The sequence below is a fragment of the Nicotiana tabacum genome, chromosome 10, assembly GCF_000715075.1.
Source record: "Nicotiana tabacum cultivar K326 chromosome 10, ASM71507v2, whole genome shotgun sequence".
In the NCBI taxonomy this organism is placed as follows: domain Eukaryota; kingdom Viridiplantae; phylum Streptophyta; class Magnoliopsida; order Solanales; family Solanaceae; genus Nicotiana; species Nicotiana tabacum.
The window spans coordinates 95,713,404-95,734,098 of NC_134089.1; positions in this window are offsets into that span (position 1 = coordinate 95,713,404).

Below are 20,695 nucleotides of genomic sequence, written 5' to 3' on the forward strand. Positions count from 1 at the left end.
GAAGAAAAACAAGAAATAGATGAGGAACAACTCATATTAATTAATCACTAAGGTAAATAACAAGATTCAATGATGAAAAGTAGATAAAATTGCCCAAAATGGCTAAGAAAGTCGAACCCACGAGCGCAACTACGTTACAAAACTATCTGATCCCCTAAAAATGGAAAAAAAAGCTATTTATACTAAGCTAAAAATTCTGGACAAAATGCCCCTGCGGGGTTAGTGCGGACCGCACAAAATGGTGTGCGGCCGTACTAGGGCTCTGAACTTGAAAATACAGCTCTCTGAACTTGGGCAATGCGGACCGCACATAATGGACTACGGCCATATAGGCTTCTAGTGCGGTCCGCATAAAATGGACCGCAGACCGCATAGGCTTCAATCCTCAAATCTAGCACCTCTTTGATCTTGGGTTCTGCGGACCGCACTAAATCGAGTGCGGTCGCATTGCCTTCAGTGCGGACCGCACAAAACCTAGTGCGTCCACATTGCAGCTTTGCCTGGAAAGCCACCTCTCTGAATCTCCTAATGTGGACCACACAGAATGGTGTAGAGCCACACTGGGCCTGCTTTGCCTGAGCTTGTCTTGTCTTTGACACTTGTGCAAGTTTCACTCCTTTTGAACTGATTTTTGACATCTTGTTACTTTGTTGATCAAACCTGCAATCAAGCACAACTTGTGAGCCTTTTTGGGACTATTTTGTACAAATTTCTAATCAAAACTTAAGCAAGAAGGAGTATAAAATGTATTAAAATTCCTAGTTATCAACTCCCCCAAACTTGAGCTTTTGCTTGTCCTCAAGCAAACAAAATAAGACCCACCTCTTAAGGGAAAATCCAAAAAATTTTCAACTGTCCTAAAGTAACCTCATCTAGCATCAATTGGGACTAACAATTGCCCTCAATACAAATGAATCATTACTCCTTTAAACACCATGGATTAAGTGCGACACAAGAACATCAAGAATTGACTCAACACATCAAAGAACTCTTTTCTATTACTTCGGTCATTGTGGAACCCAAACTCACACATCCTCAACTCTCCATAAGCAATCCTCACCTTTAAGATAGTGGCACTCAGAACGAGGATAATAGAATTTCACACATCTCTCTAAAAAAAAGCCACAAGTCCGGCTCTAGGTACCATATGCTTGCCCCTTATGTGAGTATCCACTAATGTAAACTTCATTCAACTCAAGATCATATAGGTGTTTTGTGGATACATTGTGAAGGCTTTTGGTTCAGGGTAGAAAATATTTTGGTCTAAGTAGGTTCCATCTTCCCTTAAGCATTTCTTTTGATTCATTTGACACACATTCACTTGACTCTTTGAGTCATTTCACTTCTTTCTGAGGGGTTAGAGAGACACAGTATCACTCTTTCTTATACATTTCAACACTTTTCTCCTTTTTAAACTTTCCACGCCTTTCATTCTTTGCTTCTCTTGAATCCTTTTTATTCTCTTTCATATTGAACATTCTTTTTGTCTTTTTGCTTTTCTTTCTTTTTCAATGCCTTTATTTTTCTTCATTTTTGTGCCTTTTTACCATTTTGTTGCAATCCTCGTCCCTCCCCCAAACTTATACTTTTGCCATGTGCTAAGGAAAGATCAGGTGCCAAGAGAGGGTATCTTTTAAAATGGGTATATGCTTGTATTATGGGTTTTGAAGGAAAAAGGTCTAAGGCTCAAAAGGGTTGACTAAGGATCTTATCATTGGTAGGTTATGGAAGTGTTCAAGCTATTATTTGGACCAAAGAGAGCCTATAATCATGTCTCAAGTCAAAATTCACTAAGGATTTCGCCTCAACAAACATTCAGGGCATGTTCTAGACTAATGGCTCGGGACTTGGATTTGCAATGCAATTACTCACCACACGAGCTATGGGATCGCTAAAGACATAGAGTCGGGGGCCCACAACAACCTTAGATAATATTTGAGCACACAATGGTCCCGAAAAATCACTTGATGATTATCGGCCAATACAAGAGTCTCAAGGCCACAACTTTCACCATCCTAAACACAACAACTTGTTTTTGACCATAAGATCAAAGGCAAATGTGTTAGGCCCAAGTGAAGCTTTGCTGGAGGAACCCTTAACTACTAACTACTAAAAACAAAAAGTAAAACGGACTCAAACCCTTAAGAAGGTTGTCATGGCATCCATCATTGGGAAGAGCCACCCGGTTCATACAACACTCCACCTTTGAAAAGAACCTTGGCATTAAGAAAACCAAAGGCTTATTGCAAACTTTAAAAACAAGAAGCTACGAATCACAAATAAGAAGCTAAGAACGAAAAATTTGCGGAAAGTAGAATGAATATATACAAGAGGGGATTTGAATATACAATAGATGGGATGAATATGTACAATGTAACATAACTTTATATACAAACCCAAAGTAAAATAAAAGTGCGATAAATGTAATGAAATATTTAAATTATATACAACCCAAAGATGAAAAATCAAGAAAGCATAAAAAATGTCAAATATATACAATCATCCGAATGTAGGGCCTACCCCCTCAAATGAAAGTTGGCATTGTCCCCAATGCCAACTAAACCAAATAAAGCATCAAAAGAGAAAGAAAAAAGGATATAGAGACTCCATATGGCCTGTCTGTCTGCATAGGCTCCTGAGTGGTCCCAAGGTCCTCACCATGCTCGGGAACCTCAGACTGGTTCCCGGTGGCCTGCTGCTGTGCTGCTGGGACCTGGCCTGGACCTAGACAGGCTCCTGAAGTGTATCCTATGGCTGACTGGAGGAAGCTTCCGGTGGGTCGGCCAACTGGATTACTGCATCATCCGCTGTAGGAATCATCCTCTTCCTCATGGGAGGCCTCTATGACTACTCTGGCTGGGAATGAGCTGCGGGTACTAGGTCTTGGAGCAGTAAGTCTAAAGGCAGCTGATCTGCCTTTAGTATGTCGACATTAGCTCTCAACTGCTTCACGGACTCCTTGGATGCCCGTGTCTTCCTCAGCTTCTTATGCTCCCGAGCAAGCTCCTTAAGAGCCTTGCTATGTGAATCAACTGCCTCAGTCAATACCTTCTGAGTGTCTAGGATTTTCTTTTAGTTGTCTAGTATCTCCTTGAGAGCATCCTCTATCGACTGGGGAACCTATGGGGGTGGAGGTGCCGACTGAGCCTCTACCGTGGTAGTAAATGTAGACAACTGGGAGGATGCACTCTGCATACAGTTGTTGATACTAAGAAGTGCTTGGCTCAGTCGGTGGGCAGTAATAGAATGAGCATGGGAGGATGGAATCTCCGGGTCCGCTGAGGTGGATGGACTAGGAGGGATAGCAGTGGAAGTAGAGGCAGGCTCAGCAGGAGTCACTACCACAACTGACTCTTCAGACTGGCCAGTTGAAGCAGTAATTGTACCCTTGAAATTCTTGCTCTTGGGGTTATCATCCCCCTACATGTTGTACCAGGAAAAAGGGTCCTTTGCTTTGACTTTGTTGTCGAAGGGCCTCTTTTCCACTTTCAGATCCCGGAAGTACATAGTGAGAAAATTGGGGAACGGGTAGTTTCTATCATGCTCAGTACCCACAATTGTAATAATTCTTGACATCACATTCCCCATATTTATTGGGTACCCCGCCATCATCGACGCTACCAAAATTGCCCAGTGAAGAGGTAGGGAGTTGTCATGTGTCATGGGGTCCAATCTGCTACATACAAATATCCCCCACCCCTGTGCCTCAAATTTGGACTACGTCTCAGAATCTTGACGCCCGCAGTCAACCAGTCAGGGGTAGTACCCGGGATTTCCAGGTATTGTGCTAGCCAGGGACGGACCACCTTGCCCATTTCCATTTTTTTCATGTATAGGGTCTCATCCTCCTCATTGAAGCCAAGGTAATCATTTATTATCTTCCCCTCAAACAGCACTTTAAGGTTTCGAACCTTGGTCACCTTGGAGCCCTTTTTGATGTCGGCAATGTTGGCGTAGAATTCCTTGACTAAGTGTTCGTTGGCATCCACACACTCATCCAAAAAATGTTCCTAGACTACTCTCGCCCTAAAATGCCTCCTCACATTGGGGTTATGAGGTAGCAAGTCTCTATATACAAAACGCCTCTCCGGGATCAACTTCCTCACCGGCCACCATTCCCGAAATTTATTATATGCTACCTCCCTAACAAACCGGTCTTGCCACACCTCCGGCTTCCTAGTTCTAGTAATATCCCCCACCTGTGGTTAACCTCCTTCTCCTACTTCCTTTTCTCCCTATATTTCCTCCTCATCACCTACTGCACCCTTTCCAGATAATGAAGCTGTGGGAGAGGTGGAGTATTCCCCACTACCTTCATGTGAGCCCTCAGACGACCTAGAAGAAATGTTTACAGAAGCTTGTGCAGTGGGGGATGCCGGAGGTGTGTCTCTCAGCATGTTCCTCTCCGGCCAGTCAGGGATGTATTCTGGCACATAGTCCGAAGAGATCTCCCAGGAGGGCTCGTACTCATTCCCCGACATGTCAATGGCTTTGTTAGCAGCTTTTATCATCTTCCTCATTTTTTTGATGTTTTTCCTAGCTTGGGGAGTAAGTTTTATCATTTTCTTCTTCCCTCCCCGGGAGGATGCACCTCTGCCAGGTTGTTTAGATCCTTTACCCCATTGTTTCACCATTGTCTGCATCCAAAATCAGGTAAACTTGTTATAATCAGTAGACAGTGAAAAGCAGTGTTGCAGCAAGAGTTGCAGAACAGGAGAAAAAAAATTGCAGACATGTTGCAGGAGTCACCCAGTGCGAACCACACAAAATGGTGTGCGACCACACATGGGTCAATGCGGACTGCACAAAATGGCCATGCAGTCCGCACAGAGGTGGGGTTTAGACTACCCACTCTCTGTATCCCGGCAGTGCGGACCACACAAAATGTAGTGCGGTCGCACAAGGAGCAATGCGGTTCGCATAAAATGTAGTGCGGCCAAATTCCCTGAGATTCAGCTTTCAGAACAATAAGCAGTGCGGTCCGCACAAAATGGTATTGCGGACTACACATGGACCCTGCGGACCACACAAAAACAACCACAGTCCGCACTTAGTGCCTAGCTGTGGCACTAAGTTAGGGTTCCATGGATTTTTGATTTTAAGCTTAATTAACACCTGAGTCATGTCCCTACGTGATTTCCCACTGTTTTTAACTACATGAACCTACTCTAATCAAGAAATAAACAACCCTAATCTAATCAATCGAAGAAAATACGAGAAACATAGAAAAGGAAGCAAGAAAAACAAAAATTAAAAGAAATTAACAAAATTGAACAAGTAAAAGGGATGTAATGGTACCAGCTATGAGATGAAATGAAGAATAACAATTCCAAGTAGTTAGTTACGAGGAGAAAAGAAGATGAATAGTGCTTCTATTAGTTCTAAGAGTCAAGGTTCGAAAAGGGTAAAAGGAGGGCCTCGGGCCCTATTTATAGGAAAGGACCTAGGTCCAGTCTCACCAACTAGTGCGGACCGCACAAAATGGACCACGGTCCGCACAACACAATTATTGGCAAGTTTGGGGAGGCAACACATTGCGGTCCACACAAAATGGACTGCGGCCGCAGTGGTCCACTACGGACCGCACAAAATGTAGTGCGACCACAGTGGCAAACTTTAAAGAGGTCTACATTTCACCCTTACCAGTGCGGTTCGCACAAAATGTAGTGCGGCCGCATTAACAACTTCAAAGACCTGACACTTTTTTCCACTATGTTCTGCACTGCACCGACACAATCCTGTAACATCTCACAACCAGTTAGCCTAAAAATCAATCCTACTCTACAAATGAAAATCAAATAAAAACAAGAAGAAAAACACATGGGTTGCCTCCCAAGAAGCGCCTGATTTAATGTCGCGACACGACGCAGGTTACCATCACATCATTTGAAATGAAGAAGTGCCATCATGTGGTTGTCATCAATTTTTCTCAAGTAGTGCTTGACCCTATGCCCATTCACTCTGAAAACTTCACCATTTTTGTTCTTTAAATCAAGAGTACCAAACGGGGTCACACACACCACTTCAAAAGGTCCACTCCATTTTGACTTGAGCTTTCCCAGAAACAGACGTAACCGGGAGTTGAACAAGATAACCAAATCACCTACTTTGAACTCCTTTCCACAAGCATATTTATCATGAAGGTACTTCATCTTGTCCTTATACAAAGGTGAACTGGAGTAGGCATGGAATCTGAATTCATCAAGTTCATTGAGCTTCTCACGAAGATTGGCTGCAACATCCCACTCAAGATTTAGCTTCCTCAAAGCCCACATGGCCTTGTGCTCTAACTCAACCGGTAGATGGCACACTTTCCCAAACACCAACCAATACAGAGACATACCAATCGGAGTCTTGTAAGCAGTCCTATAAGCCCATAGAGCGTCATCCAACTTCTTTGACCAATCGGTCCTATTTGCATTGACCGTCTTTGACAATATGCTTTTGATTTCCCTGTTGGAGACTTCAACTTGACCACTTGCTTGATGATGATAGAGAGTAGAAACTTTATGATTGACACCATACTTTGAAAGCAAAGTGTCGAAAGCTCTATTGCAAAAATGAGACCCCCATCACTTATGATTGCACGAGGAGTACCAAACCTTGTAAAAATGCTCTTTTTGAGAAATGCAACAACACTCCGGGCCTCATTGTTGGGCAAAGCCACGACTTCAACCCACTTTGAAACATAGTCCACCACCACAAGAATGTAAGTGTTCCCACAAGAGCTAACAATTGGGCCCATGAAATCAATGCCCCATACATCAAAAATATCAACCTCAAGGATAGTATTGAGAGGCATCTCGTCTTTCTTCGAAATTCCACCCGCTCTTTGGCATTCGTCGCATCTCTTCACCAAATCACCCGCATATTTGAACAAAGTTGGCCAATAAAACCCACAACTAAGAACTTTAGAAGCCTTCCTCGCCCCGCCATGATGACCACCATAGGGAGAGGAATGACAAGCCTCCAAGATACTCAATTGCTCCTCTTCCGGGACACACCTTCGGATCACACCATCCGTGCAAATCTTGAACAAGTACGGTTCATCCCAATAGAAGTCCAAAATATCCCGCTTGAGCTTCTTCCTTTGGTTAGAAGAGAGCTCACACGGGATTATAACGGTCACAAGGAAATTAGCAACATCGGCAAACCATGGCATATCATTTATCGACACTGAAAGGAGATGTTCGTCAGGAAATGAATCATTGATCTCTAGGCCATCACGAGGCCTCCCCTCCTCCTTTAAGCGGGACAAGTGGTCCGCCACTTGGTTCTCACTACCCTTTCGGTCCACAATCTCCAAATCAAACTCTTGAAGTAACAAGACCCATCGCATCAGTCTAGCTTTGGAGTTCTTCTTCGTCATCAAGTACCGGAGCGCGGCATGGTCGGTATGAATATGAATAAACCCATAAGATACGGCCGAAATTTTTCCATTGCTAACACAATAGCCAAAAGTTCTTTCTCGGTCACCGTGTAGTTCACTTGAGCATCGTTCATTGTCTTGCTCGCATAGTACACCGGATGAAACATTTTGTTCACTCTTTGACCCAAAACTGCCCCAACTGCAACATCGCTTGCATCACACATGAGCTCAAAGGGCAAGCTCTAATTAGGCGTGATAATGATAGGAGTGGTGGTCAACTTATGCTTGAGAAGTTCAATGGCTTGCATACACTTGTCATCAAACACGAACTTAGCATCTTTTTCCAACAACTTGCACAAGGGATTCACTACCTTCTAAAAGTCTTTGATAAATCTCCGGTAGAACCCCGCATGTCCAAGAAAACTTCGGACTCCCTTGACGGATGTAGGGGGAGGGAGCCTTGAAATCACCTCGATCTTTGATTTATCCACCTCAATGCCATGCTTCGAAATTTTATGTCCAAGAACTATTCCTTCTTCCACCATAAAGTGGAATTTCTCCCAATTTAGGGCAAGATTGGTCTCTTCACAATGTGCCAACACCCTATCAAGATTCTTAAGGCACTCATCAAATGAATCCCCCACAACACTAAAATCGTCCATGAATACCTCCAAAATGTCTTCCGCCATATCAGTGAAAATGGCCATCATACACCGCTGAAATGTAGCTGTTGCATTACACAATCCAAAAGGCATCCTAGAGAAGGCAAAAGTGCCATATGGACAAGTGAATGTGGTCTTCTCCTGATCTTCCGGAGCAATAAAGATTTGGTTGTACCCAAAATACCCATCCAAGAAGCAATAGAAGGCACGCCCAGCAAGGTCACTTTATTCAACTTGCGGTAATCCATGCATACCCTCCAACCGGTGATGGTTCTTGTAGGAATCAACTCATTTTTAGAATTTGTGACCACAGTCATGCCACCCTTCTTCGGTACACATTGTACCGACGAAGTCCAAGAGCTATCAGAGATGGGGTACACAACCCCGGCATCCAACCACTTTATCACCTCCTTTTTCACAACTTCCTGCATTGCCTCGTTCAACCTCCTTTGATGCTCCAAGGAGGGCTTTGCATCATCTTCCAGAATAATCTTTTGCATACAGAATGCGGGGCTTATTCCCCAAATATCAGCTAAAGTCCATCCAATTGCCTTTTTGCGCTTTTGAAGCACCGCCAGTATGGCATCATATGCATGTTAGTAAGGAAAGAAGAAAGAATAACTAGCAAAGTGGAATTTGAGCCTAAGAACTCATACCTGAGGTGTGGAGGCAGTGGTTTCAACTCCAACACCGGAGGCTCCTAAATTGAAGGTTTAGTTGGTGGAGTCTTTCTATTCTCGATATCCAAAGACAATTTCCTAGGCTCGTAAGAATAGGAGCCCATCCCATGTAAAGCATTCACGCACTCCACTCGGCTTGCATCCTCATTGACATCAAGATTCAACAATACGGCCTCCAATGTGTCCTCCACATCGATCATTGCACTGGTGTCATCAATTATCACTGATGTGACGAGGTCAACAAAAGAGCACACCTCGGTACTGTTGGGCTGCTTCATCGATTTGCACACATGAAAGACCACCTTTTCATCACCCACCCGGAAGGTGAGTTCCCCTGCTTCCACATCTACCAATGCCTTTCCCGTAGCTAGGAAAGGTCTGCCCAATATGATAGGAACTTCGTAGTCCACCTTGTAGTCCAAGATCACAAAATCAGTTGGCAAGATAAATTTGTCCACCCGGACAAGCACATCATCAATAATACCCAAGGGTCTCTTCATCTATCTATCTGCCATTTGTAACCTCATGGAAGTCGGCCTAGGTTGCCCAATACCCAAAGTTTTGAAAACTGAGTAGGGCATCAAATTGATACTAGCTCCCAAATCACATAGAGCCTTGGTAAAATCCACACTCCCAATGGTGCAAGGAATTATGAAGGCACCGGGATCTTCAAGATTCGGGTCCATTGAATGCACTATAGAACTAACTTGGTGAGTCATCTTTACAATTTCACAATCCATAGAACACTTCTTTGTGACCAAGTCTTTTATGAATTTTGCATAGCCCGACATTTGTTCAAGAGCCTCCACTAGAGGGACATTAATGGACAAGCTCTTCATCATGTCAATGAACTTCTTAAACTGATTATCATTCTTTTGCTTCGCGAGCCTTTGAGGATAAGGTGGAAGTGGCCTTGTCAAAGGTGCCTTGGCTTTAGGCACAACCAGTTCCATCATGTCTATTATGTGTTCCCTAGACGGGTTCACGTCATTTTGAGTTTCCACCTCGACATCTTGAATCAATCTTCACTTCTTTGTTCACATTTTCATCAACCACATCTTCAACTACCAAAGGGACTTCATCCTCTTGCAACTCAACATCATCATCCAAGATTGCTTTTGTTTGGAGGCATTCACATCACCGCCTCTCCCACTTCTGGTTGTAACCGCAATAACATGGTTGTTCCCACCCTTCGGGTTCACTACTGTATCACTTGGTAGAGCACCCTTAGGGCGAGTATTTAAAGACTGTGAGATTTGGCCTAACTGTACCTCTAAATTTCTGATAGAGGTATTGTGGGAAGCCCACTGTGCATCCGAATCTGCATTCTTCTTCATCATCTATTCGAACATCATTTCAGTTCTACTCATATCATTGCAAGAAGAACTAGGACCTTGAGATGAAAATGGGGGTGGATTTTTCGGTTGTTGGTACATTGGGGGCCTTTGAAAGCCTTGCCCCCGATTTCCTTGGTTTCCATTGTTCTATCCACCTTGATTGTTATTGCCACCCCAATTGTTGTTATTACCATTCCAATTCCCTTGATTATTCTGGTTGTTGTTCTGATTGCCCCAGTTGCTGTTTTGGTTATTGTTCCCCCAATTACCATTTCCTTATTGTTGATTGCCCCAATTATTGTTGCCTTGTTGTTGATTGCCCCAATTGCCTTGAGGTCTCCACTGTTGTTGGTTGGAAGAGTTTCCCCGTTGGCCTTGATAGTTGTTTACATATTGAACCTCTTCACTTTGGTCATCATAACCATCATTTTGAAATCCATCATAGTCATCATCAAATTTCTCAGAATTCCCTTAGTTTTGTTACCTTCTTTGCCTTCTCTTATTGACAAGCATATTGACACCCTCCATGGCATTCACTTGGCGAGGGTTTTGGACTTGTTGCAATTGTGCCTTAGACAATTGGTTCATAGTAGTTGTCAACTCGTCTATAGCTTGCCCATGGTCATGCAATTCCTTGTGCAAATGAGTAACCGTGGGGGTCACCCTGGGGAACATTTGCTCTACTTTGCCATGCAGAAGAAGTGTCAGCCATCTCATCAAGTATATTACATGCCTCATCATACGACATCTTCATAAAGTTGCCCCTAGCTAGTTGGTTCACTATGCATTGGTTTGTGGTGTTAATACCCCGGTAGAAGGTTTGTTGGATCATAGCCTCGGTCATATCATTGTTGGGGCATTCCTTCACCATCGTTCTATAACGCTCCCAAATCTCATACAAAGGTTCTGTGGGCTCTTGCTTGAAGGCCAATATCTCATCACGCAATGCCACCATATGTCCCGGCGAGAAACATTAGCAATGAATTTATTCGCTAACTCATCCCAAATTGTGATGGAATGGTTGGGAAGTCTCTCGAGCCAATCTAATGCCTTCCCCCGAAGTGAGAATGGGAAGAGTCTCAACCTAAGAGAATCCTCGAACACATTCGTCTGCTTGCTCCCCCAGCATGTATCCACGAACCCCTTGAGATGTTTGTAGGCATTTTGATTGCAGCGTCTGTGAAATACCCACACTGCTCAAGTAAGGTCAACATCACATTGGTTATCTGAAAATTGCCCGCCCAGATTCGGGGTGAGACAATAGCACTCGCATAGCCCTGGTTCGGAAGTACTCTGGGAGCCACTCTTGGAGGTGGCGGAGGAGGGTCTGGAATATTGTCATTGGGATTAGCATTGGCATTGCGACCTCTACGTTGTCCTTGAGGTACAAGAGGCACCTCATCATCTCCGACATCATCTACCTCCTCCCCAGCAATCACATTTCCAAGAGGGTCATTAGCGTTGTTCACTGCCATTTAGTACCTGAGTTGTGACACAAACAAGTAAGTAACAAAGAAGGAAAGAAGAACAATATACAAAACTAACTAAATAGATAGCCAAAACCGTTAGCTCCCCGGCAACGGCGCCAAAAAGTGATCGCGGCCTAATCCGTACTACTAATGAGTAGCGAGAGAGGGTCAGAGCAGCATTTACCCGATTTCGGGTCGGGATCGATTTCCATAGAGAGCTAGAATTTGGAATCGAGTATCTATCTAGTTTAGGATTGCGTATGTGTTCCAAATTACACTTCTACTCATTTTTGGGGTTTTCTTTTTACTTCTACTATTATCAAAATACAAATGATAAATACAACAAGATTAAGCGAAGAGTTAAACTAAAAAAGGTTGTTCAAATAGTTTAACAGGCACTAGAGTAATGACTTTCACCTAGGTAGTAAATTGACGGGTAATTGAATCTAAGACACGATTGACATAATTGGGGAGTATGATATAACCGTTGCACGATATTACCCACTCTACACCTCTCGGCGGTTCGAGTGATTTTGCCCGAATTGACTTTTTCTAGACGAATTGGGTATGCAAATTTGCACAAGCAACTAGGGTTCAAGTCAGGTATTACTCTCTCGAGGTTTAAACCTTTAGTTGGGGCTATCAATCTTTTGAGTACGCCCCAATTCCTTGTTGGACCAATTTCAGAGACTTAAACTCTCTTTCTCAAGAAAATCCCTAGTCAACTAAACACAAACTAGTGTTTGCAACCACTAATTCAGCAATTAACCATGAAATTGGCCCAAATATCAAACACCCATAGTCAATCTAGCCCTAAAATACAAGACCCATCAATTACCCACACTAGGGTTGAGCCACAACCCTAGCGTATGAGTCTAGCTACTCATAATTAAAGAAGAAAAATAAGAAATAGATGAAGAACAACTCATATTACTTAATCACTAAGGTAAATAACAAGATTCAATGATGAAAAGTCGATAAAATTGCCCAAAATGGCTAAGAAAGTCAAACCCACGAGCGCAGATATGTTACAAAACTATCTGATACCCTAAAATGGAAATAGAAGCTAAGCTGAAAATTCTGGATAAAAATGCCCCTGCGAGGTTAGTGCGGACCGCACAAAATGGTGTGCGGCCGCACTAGGGCTCTGGACTTGAAAATACAGCTCTCTGAACTTGGGCAATGCAGACTGCACATAATGGACTGCGGCTGCATAGGCGTCTAGTGTAGTCCGCATAAAATGGACCGCGAACCGCATAGGCTTCAATCCTCAAATCTGGAACCTCTTTGATCTTGGGTTCTACGGACCACACTAAATCGAGTGTGGCCGCATTGCCTTCAGTGTGGACCGCACAAAACCTAGTGCGTTTGCATTGCAGCTTTGCCTGGAAATCCACCTATCTGAATCCCTAGTGCGGACCGCACAGAATGGTGTGCGGCCGCACTGGCCTGCTTTGCCTGAGCTTGTCTTGTCTTTGGCACTTATGCAAGTTTCACTCCTTTTGAGCTAATATTTGACATCTTGTCACTTTGTTGATCAAACCTGCAATCAAGCACAATTTATGAGCCTTTTTGGGACTATTTTGTACTAATTTCTAATCAAAACTTAAGCAAGAAGGAGTATAAAATGTATTAAAATCGCTAGTTATCAACACCCCATCCTCATTAAGAGAAAATGCAAGGATATCCTTAGATTGTACACCATTTCGAATATTCACCAAATTTGGATCTTCAAATTGCTTAGCCTTGACACGTTCAACAAGAGAGGAACGTGCTATGGTATAGGTGGCAAGCTCTCTATTTATCGGCAAATGTACTAAGGTACCTCCTAAATTTCGGCTTAGCGCGTCAGCTATCACATTTGCCTTTTCCGGATGGTAGTGAATGCTTAATTCATAATCCTTCAAAAGTTCTAACCATCTCCTTTGACTCAAGTTTAACTCTCTCTGCTTGAATATGTATTGCAAGCTTTTATGGTCAGTATATACTTCACAATGCACACCGTACAAATAATGCCGCCAAATTTTCAAAGCAAATACCACTGCAGCCATTTTCAAGTCATGGGTCGGATAGTTTTTCTCATGGATCATAAACTGTCTAGAAGCATATGCAATAACCTTACCTTTCTGCATCAAGACACAACCCAGTCCAACTATAGAGGCGTCACAATACACCACAAATCCATCTGAACTTGTTGGCAAGGTTAACACCGGTGTTGTAGCTAATCTAGATTTCAACTCACCAAAGCTTCTTTCACAAGCATCCGACCACTGAAACTTCACTGCTTTCTACGTCGACTTGGTTAACGAAGATGTGATAAGTAGAGACTTTTAACGAGTTTTATGCGCCTTCTTGCTTATGCTTTGATTATAAATCATTACAAAATAGTCCCAAAAGGCTCATAAGACAAAGAAAACTGACAGCAAACAAGCCTAGTGCGTACCGCACAAAATGGAATGCGGCCGCACTAGGTGATTCAGAGAGATAGCAAGATCAGGATTCAAGCAACGCGGCTGTAGTCCACACTTCGCCGCCCGCGGTGAAAGTTCCATGGCCGCACTGCCTTTTTGTGCGGTCCACGGAAGAGGTATTCAGAGAGATGACAAAAATCAGGCTTCAGGTAATGCGGCCACAGTCCACATTGCGCGGTCCGCGGTGAAGGTTCCGTGACCGCACTGCCTTCTTGTGCGGTCCGTGGAAGAGATATTCAGAGAGATGGAAAATGCCAACGCGGTCCGCGATCATTGTTGTGCGGACCGCGACAGCTGCCTCCGCGGCCGCGGTCCATTTTACGCGATCCACGGAGCCCAAGTCAGAGAACCCATAATTGAAGTCCAAGATCCTAGCGCGGCCGCAGTCCATTTTACGCGGCCTGCGCTGACCCCGCAGGGGTATTTTTGTCCAATTTTTCTAGCCTAGTATAAATAGAATAATTTATCATTTTTAGGGTATTAGATATATCCAGAACTTAGCTGCGCTCGTGGGAACTTCATCTGTAGCCATTTTTTGGCATCTTAGCTTCAAATTAACGATAGATTCTTGTATTTTCATTTAACATTTAATTAATATGCCTTGTTCTTCATCTATTTCTCTATTTTCTTCTTCAAGCATGAGTAGCTAAACTCATTAGCTAGGGTTGTCACTCAACCATAGTGTGGGTAATTGATGGGTGTTGCCATCTATTGTTAGATTGACTATGGGTATTTGTTATTTGGGTCAATTTTATGGTTTAATCTATGAATTGGTGGTTGCAAACACTGGTTCGTGCTAAGTTGACTTGGCTCTTCTTGAGAAAGAGAGCTCAAGTATCCAAAATTGACCCAACAAAGAATTAGGATGGACTCAAGAGAATTGATAGTCCCAATTAAAGGGTTAAACCTCGAGAGAGTAATTACTCCACTTGAACCCTAGTTGCTTGAGCTAATTTGCCTACCCGTTTGGTCTCAAGAGAGTCAATTGGGCAAAATCACTCTCTCTACCGAGAGGTGTAAGAGTGGGTAAAATTGTGCAACGTTTATAGCATAAGCCCCAATTATGTCAATCAAACTTTAGTAACTTCTACCCGTAAATTAGCCACCTAGGTAATGTCACGTCCCTAGTGCCCTTCTTCCTATTAGATACAACTTAAATATTATCTCGTAGCATAAACTAGTTTCAATTAATAGTTTGGTAATAGTAGTTTGTAATCTAAAAACCCAAAAATGTATGGAAGTGACATTTGGAACAAATACACACTTCTAGTCTAGATAGATACTCGACTCCATTCCTAGCTCCTTGTGGAAATCGATCCCGGCCCTCATATCAGGTAAAAGCTATTGCGACCCTCTCTTCCTACTTTTTAGTAGTGTGAAGTTTGAAGTGATCACTTTTTGGCACCGTTGCTAGGGAGCTAACAGTTTTGGCTATCTATTTAGTTAGTTTTGTGTATTGTTCTTCTTTCCTTCCTTGTTACTTACTTGTTTGTGTCATTACTTAGGTACCAACATGGCTTTAAACAACACTAATGATCCTCTTGGAAACGTGATAAGATGATCTTGAACAAGATGAGGTGCCTCTTGCGCCTCAAGGTCAACGGAGAGGCCGAAATGCAAATGCTATTCCAAATGACAATATTCCAGACCCTCCCCTGGTTCCCCCAAGAGTGGCTCCCAGAGTATTACCGAACCAGGGCTACGCAAGTGCTATTGTCCCACCCCGAATTCGGGCGGGCAACTTTCAGATAACCAATGTGATGTTGACCTTACTTGAGCAGCGTGGGTACTTCACGGGCACTGCAAATCAAAATGCCTACAAATATCTCAAGGGGTTCGTAGATACATGCTGGGGGAGCAAATCGGCGAATGTGTCCGAGGATGCGTTGAGAATGAGACTTTTCCCGTTCTCACTTTGGGGAAAGGCATTAGTTTGGCTCGAGAGACTCCCGAACCATTCCATCACAACTTGGGATGAGTTGGCGGATAGGTTTATTGCCAAATTCTTCTCTCCTAGTCATATGGCAGAACTTTTAGCTGAAATATTAGCCTTCAAGCAAAATCCAACGGAACCTTTGCATGAGATTTGGGAGCGATATAGAATGATGGTAAAGGAGTACACAAATAATGATATGACCGAGGACATGATCCAACAAACCTTCTACCGAGGCATAAATACTACGAATCAATGCATTGTTAACCATTTGGCCGGGGGAAATTTTATGAAACTTTCTTATGAGGAGGCATGTGATGTACTTGATGAAATGGCGGACACATCTTTAGCATGGTAGAGTAGAGCAAATATGCCTCAAGGTGACCCTACGGTTGTCCATTTGCACAAGGAATTACATTATCACGGGCAAGCGATGGCTGAGCTTACCACCACGACGAATCAATTGGCTAAGGCATAGTTGCAACAAGTTCAGAATCCTCGCCAAGTGAATACCATGGAGGGTGTTAGTATGCTTGTCAACAAGAGAAGGCAAAGGAGGTAAAAAAATCAAGGAAATTCTGAGCAATTTGTTGATTAATATGATGGATGTCAAAATGATGGTTATGATGACCAAAGTGAAGAGGTACAATATGTCAACAACTATCAAGGCAATAGGGGTAACTCTTCAAACCAACAATGGCGACCGCAAGGACATTGGGGCAATCAATAACAAAGTGGTGGCAATTGGAACAACAACCAAAACAACAATTGGGGTAATCGGAACAACAACCAAGGCAACTGGAATGGAAATAACAACAACTGGGGAAACAACAACAATCAAGGCGTGTGGAACAACAATGGAAACCAAGGAAACAGGGGGCAAGGCTTTCAAAGGCCCCCAATGTACCAACAACCGAACAATCCACCCCCTTTCTCTTCTTAGGGTCCTAGTTCTTCTGGTAATGATATGGGTAGAATTGAAATGATGTTTGAGCAGATGATGAAGAGGAATGCAGATTCCGATGCACATTTGGCTTCTCACAACACCTTTATCCGAAACTTGGAGATGCAATTAGGCCAAATTTCTCAGTCATTGAATACTCGCCCGAAGGGTGCTCTACCAAGTGATACGGTAGTGAACCCGAAGGGTGGAAATAACAATCATGTGATGGCGGTTACAACAAGAAGTGGGAGAGGCGGTGATGTGAATGCCTCAAAGCAAAAGCAAGTTGTGGATGCAGATGTTGATTTGCGGGTTGATGTACCTTTGATTATTGAAGATGTGGTTGAAGAGAATGTGAACAATGATGTCAGGATTGATATTGGTGAGGCCGAGGTAGAAACCCATGATGTCGTGAACCCGTATAGGGAACACGTGATTGACATGCCCGAGCCGGTGGTGCTAAAAGCCAAGGTTCCTCTACCAAGGCCACCTCCACCTTATCCTCAAAGGCTCGCAAAGGAGAAGAATGATAATCAGTTTAAAAAGTTCATTGACATGATGAAGAGCTTATCTATTAATATGCCTCTGGTGGAGGCACTTGAACAAATGCCGGGCTATGCAAAATTCATGAAAGACTTGGTTACAAAGAAGCGTTCTATGGACTGTGAAACTATAAAGATGACTCACCAGGTTAGTGCTATAGTGCATTCAATGGCCTCGAAGCTTGATGATACCGGTTCTTTCACCATTCCTTGCACCATTGGGAGTGCGGATTTTGCTAAAGCTCTTTGTGACTTGGGAGCTAGTATCAATTTGATGCCCTACTCGGTTTTCAAAACTTTGGGTATTGGGCAACCTAGGCCAAATTCAATGAGACTTCAAATGACGGATCGATTGATGAAGCGACCTTTGGGCATTATTGATGATGTGCTTGTCCGGGTGGACAAACTCATATTGCCAGCCGACTTTGTGATTTTGGATTTTGAGGTGGACTATGAGGTTCCTATTATCTTGGGCAGACCTTTCCTTGCAACGGGGAAGGCATTGGTTGATGTTGAAGCTGGTGAGCTCACTTTCCGAGTGGGAGACGAAAAGGTCATTTTCCACGTTTGCAAATCTATGAAGTAGCCCAATAGCATCGAGGTGTGCTCATTTGTAGACCTTATCACAACAGTGATTGTGAATGATACCAGTGCTATGATCAACATGGAAGATCTGTTTAAAGCAGTGCTCATGAACATGGATGTCAATGATGATGCTAGTAGAGTGGAATATGTCAATGACCTACATGGGATGGGCTCTTATTCTTATGAGCTGAGGAAGCTATCTTTGGATCTTGAAAACCGGAAAACTCCACCAACAAAGCCATACATTGAAGAGCCACCGGTGTTAGAATTGAATCACTTCCTCCTCACCTCAGGTATGAATTTTTGGGTTCAAATTCTACTTTACCAATTATTCTTTCTTCTTGCCTTACTAACATGCAGGTTGAGGCCAATTTCGTGGTGCTTCAAAAGCAAAAAAGGGCAATTGGATGGACTCTACCTGACATTCGGGGAATAAGCCCCGCATTTTGCATGCACAAAATAATCTTGGAGGAGGATGCAAAGCCTTCCTTGAAGCATCAACGAAGATTAAATGAGGCAATGCAAGAAGTGGTGAAGAAAGAGGTTATCAAGTGGTTAGACGCCGGTGTGGTTTATCCTATTTCTGACAGTTCTTGGACTTCTCCGGTGCAATGTATGCTGATAAGGGGGTATGACTGTGGTGGCCAATGAAAACAATGAACTCATTCCTACTCGCACGGTCACCGAGTGGAGAGTATGTATGGACTACCGGAAGCTAAATAAGGTGACCCGAAAAGATCATTTCCCACTGCCATTCCTTGACCAAATGCTAGATCGTCTTGCGGGGCGTGCTTTCTATTGTTTCTTGGATGGTTACTCGGGGTACAATCAAATTTTAATTGCCCCGGAGGACCAAGAGAAGACAACTTTTACATGTCCCTATGGCACATTCGCCTTCTCTCGAATGCCATTCGGATTGTGTAATGCTCTGGCAAGCTTCCAACGTTGCATGATGGCTATTTTCACCGACATGGTGGAGAATATCTTGGAGGTTTTCATGGATGATTTTAGTGTGGTTGGGGATTCTTTTGATGAGTGTGTGAACAATTTGGATAGAGTATTAGACCGGTGTGAAGACACAAACCTTGTACTCAATTGGGAAAAATTCCATTTCATGGTTGAAGAGGGTATAGTGTTGGGTCACAAAATCTCGAAGCGAGGAATTGAGGTTGACAAAAAGCCAAGATAGAGGTGATTTCAAGGCTTCCTCCCCCTATTTCTGTCAAAGGGGTGAGAAGTTTTCTTGGGCATGCGGGTTTTTACCGGAGGTTCATAAAGGATTCTTCTAAAGTGGTTTACCCTTTGTGCAAGTTGCTAGAGAAAGATGCAAAATTCTTGTTCGACGAGAGTTGTATGCAAGCATTCGAGCTTCTCAAGCTCAAGTTGACTTCTACCCCCATCATTACCGCACCAAATTGGAGTTTGCCTTTCGAGCTCATGTGTGATGCTAGTGACATTGCGATTGGGGCTGTTTTGGGCCAAAGAATCAACAAGATGTTTCATCCGGTGTACTACGCATGCAAGACCATGAATGAGGCTCAAAGGAACTATACAGTCACCGAGAAAGAGTTGTTCGCTATGGAAAAGTTTTGACCTTACCTTATGGGGGCCAAAGTTATTGTGCACACCGATCATGCCGGCCTTAGGTATTTGATGACCAAGAAAGACTCCAAGGTGAGCTTGATGAGATGGGTGTTACTTCTTCAAGAGTTTGATCTAGAAATTATTGACCGGAAAGGTAGTGAGAATCAAGTGGCGGACCACTTGTCCTATTTGGAGGAGGGGGGAGGCCTTGTGACGGCCTTGAGATCAACGATTCATTTCCCGACGAACAACTCCTTGCGGTGTCAATGAAGGATATGCCATTTTTTGCCGATGTTGCCAATTACCTTGTGACCGGAATAATCCCGTGTGAGCTCTCTTCTAACCAAAGAAAGAATCTCAATAGGGATAGTTTGGATTTCTATTGGGATGAGCCATACTTGTTCAAGATTTGCACGGATGGTGTGATTCGTAGATGTGTCCCGGAGGAAGAACAATTGAGTATCTTAGAGGCTTTCCATTCTTCACCCTATGGTGGCCATCATAGTGGGGTGAGGACTTCCTCGAAAGTTCGTATTTGTGGATTCTATTGGTCCACTTTGTTTAAAGATGCAGGCGATTTGGTGAAGAGATGTGATGAGTGCCAAAGAGCGGGCAGAATATCAAAAAGGGATGAGATACCTCTCAATACGATTTTTGAAGTGGATATCTTTGATGTTTGGGGCATCGATTTCATGGGTCCATTTGTTAGCTATTGTGGGAATACTTACATTCTCGTGGTGGTTGATTATGTCTCAAAATGGGTTGAAGTCGTGGCTTTGACTAATAATGAAGCCTGGAGTGTTGTTGCATTTCTTAAAAAGAGCATCTTCACAAGGTTTGGCACTCCTCGTGCGATTATTAGTGATGAGGGGTCTCACTTTTGCAACAAGGCTTTCAACACATTATTTCCAAGTACGGTGGCAATCATAAGGTTTCTACCCCTATCATCCTCAAGCTAGTGGTCAAGTGGAAGTCTCCAATAGAGAAATTAAGAGCATCTTGTCAAACACTGTCAATGCTAATAGGACCGATTGGTCAAAAAAGTTGGATGGTGCTCTATGGGCTTATCGGATGGCTTGCAAAACTCCAATTGGTATGTCTCCATATCTGTTGGTGTTTG